Source organism: Mus musculus, chromosome 10 (assembly GCF_000001635.26).
Source record: "Mus musculus strain C57BL/6J chromosome 10, GRCm38.p6 C57BL/6J".
Taxonomy (NCBI): domain Eukaryota; kingdom Metazoa; phylum Chordata; class Mammalia; order Rodentia; family Muridae; genus Mus; species Mus musculus.
Window position 1 is genome coordinate 116,970,905 of NC_000076.6, and position 2,987 is coordinate 116,973,891.

At 46.7% G+C, this 2,987-nt stretch overlaps 1 pseudogene; it reads right to left on the bottom strand.

Moving 5' to 3' along the window:
- Positions 1-1,800: 1,800 nt before the first annotated feature.
- On the bottom strand, positions 1,801-2,344 carry Gm5781 (annotated as a pseudogene).
- Positions 2,345-2,987: the final 643 nt, after the last annotated feature.

Genomic DNA, 2,987 nt, shown 5'->3' on the forward strand with positions numbered 1-2,987 from the left:
TGTCAAGTTGACACAAAACTAGCCAGTACAAACACAAAGAAGCAAATACACCCAAGAGGAGTAGATGGGAGGAAATAATCAAACCAAATAGAAACAAAAAGAACTATACAAAGAATCAACAAAACCAGGAGCTGGTTCTTCGAGAAAAATAGAGTTACTCAAGGTCACAAGGTAGTAAGGAATGGAACCCTGTCCTTTTTGAACACCTCAGCTTTCCTTATCTGGTGCCTTTTCCTGAAGCTAGACGTCTAAAAACAGCGAAAGGAAGAAGTTGATTCAAACAGCAATCATGGAGGTAAGGGACGCTTCAGAGGACTACACGGACCTAAAGTGACTAGAAAGCATCCATTTACTATGCTGGGTAAAAGAAATTCTTCTTACCCACAACCTAGTTCTTCCAGGCTCTCTCACGCCCGAGATGCTCTAGTAGAGTGGGTGAGCATGCAGGCTCCTGAATCTGTCTGCCTGAATTTTAATAGCCAGTACAGAAAGCACACAGTGTCATTGTGTGTATCTGTCCACTTCGTGACGACCTACTTCCATTCCCCCCCTTACCAATGAGAAAACACGCTGAGTAGAAAGACATAAGACACTTTTCAACCCTTTAACACTGTGATCCCCACCTGTAGACGTAAACCAAACTTAAAAGCCGTGATGCTTCAGTGAAATATAAAAACGTTAAGGGAGCCAGGTGGCAGTGGCCTGTCCCTTTTATCCTAGCACTCAGGAGGCAGAGGGCAAAGAACCTCTGTGAGTTTGAGGCCAGCCTGGTCTACAAAGTGAGTTCCAGGACAGCCAGGGCTACACAGAGAAACCCTGTCTTGAAACACACACACACACACACACACACACACATGCTTTTGAAATGGATTCTTTTGTATCTAGAAGCAGTCCTAGAAAAACTGAGCACCTATTACAGAAGACTCCCAGGGGTGCTGGCAGATAATCCAGCCGCTCTTTGTACTGTTTAAGAACCACTGAGCCGGCCCTTGACAGCTTGAGCCCTTGGCTTTGGATGCCTCTGGAGTTATTGAGAATTAATATGTATATTAAATGATATTTTATATTATCAAACCTACTTTCATTTTTAAAAGGGCACATACTCTGCATATTTTTCTCTTTAAAAAAAAAAAAAGTCAATCTTTCCTGGGGAAGATTGCACCAGAATCCTAGGGAAATCAAGAGGGCTGGAAGCTTTTGTGAGCACTGCCCTGAAGAAATAAGACACTCATATCTTCCTTCCTCTTTCCAGATACAAGAGGAAAACTTAGCTAAACGGTGGTCTTGTGGAGGGTACCGGGAGCCTGGGTCAGCAATGCAGGAAGGTGGACATCAAAGATGATCACAAATATGGAGAAATGCGGAGTTCTAGAAAAAGGTCCCCATCAGTCGATAGCAACACAGAGGGGAGAAGTGCAGACACTTGGGAGACAGGCAGGGAGGAAAGAGTAAAATGCAGAGCAGGTGGAAGATGAGGGAGACAACGGAGCAGATGGAAGACGGAGCGGGCAGACTCACCTACTTCAAAAGGGGGACAAGCTACAGAGGAGACCCTTGGACTGTGGCCCAGGTGAAAGAAATGACTGATCTAAAAACACTGAACTCTTTTGGGCTAGGCTGAGCCAAACACTGTAGATTAACACACACATACACATAATAATAATAATAATAATAATAATAATAATAAAAATAAAAATAATAGAAACAGACACAATAGCAAGTTCCTGGGATAATCTATTTCCTTATGATTACAGTAATCACACACTCACACACACTTCTGACATACATACATTTCTTTTCTTTCTTTCTTTTTTTTTTTTTTTTTTTTCTCCAGGGACCAAAACCAGTCTTTATTGGCCTCGGCTACTTGAGGGGGATGAATCGGGATGAGTGGGTGGCACCAATCCCGGGCCGGCCGTGCTTCACAGGTTTGTAGGTGATGGAGAACTGGCCCAGGTAGTGGCCGATCATCTCTGGTTTGATCTCCACCTGGTTGAAGGTCTTGCCGTTGTACACGCCCACCATGCTACCCACCATCTCGGGCAGGATGATCATGTCCCTCAGGTGCGTCTTCACCACCTCGGGCTTCTCCATGGGTGGCGCCTCCTTCTTGGCCTTTCTCAAGCGCTTGAGCAGTGAGTGCTGCTTTCGCCGAAGACCACGGTTCAGGTGCCGCCTCTTGCGGGCACTGTACAGCTGCGTCAGCTGCTCATAGGACATGTCGAGCAGTTAGTTGGTCGAGGTCTATGCCACGGTAGGTGAACTTGCGGAAGGTCCGCTTCTTCTTCTGCTCCACTTCGGCATCTTGGCGGTTACTCGGAAAAGCCATACATACATTTCTGACACACACACAGACTTCTGAACACCAGCCCATCTGCTTATTTACATATGGAAACGTGACCTGTTGCTGGAGTGATTCATCACTGAGGTGTTTTGGTTCTAACCCTGCATAATTGAGTATCACTAAACAGCCTACTACGGTATGTGGCCCCACGTATTCTGAGGGCCTTTTCTTTTGATCGGGTGTTGGTTGGTTGGTTGGTTGGTTGGTTGGTTGGTTGGTTCCTGGTGAGCATTAGCTTCCTAGATTCCTTCAAGCTATCCCAGAAAACTTGAGTTTCAAGTTAGTCTTAGGACTTCCTAGAAAATGAACAGTGTGGAGAGGAGAGAAGAATTGAAGTAAGTGGGGGATGGATGGCCGTGTAAGAGGCCGATGTACTAAGTTGCCTCAGGGATGGTGTGGCCGTGCACCTCACCCACACCTCCCACCTCACCTGCAGCCCCCACCTCAACCCTGAATCCCTTGCTGTTTCCTGTTTTTCTGTTGTCAATACTGGTTCCAGCGGCCTGTGATCGCTGCCTGCTGACAGTGATTTCTTTGTGTCCCTATCTCCTCTGGACAGCGAGTCCCTCCTAGAGTTCCTGGCAATGGGGGGGGGGGGGGGAGGTCTCTCGCTCTTCTGTGTAGCTCGAGCTCCTAGTGCCTG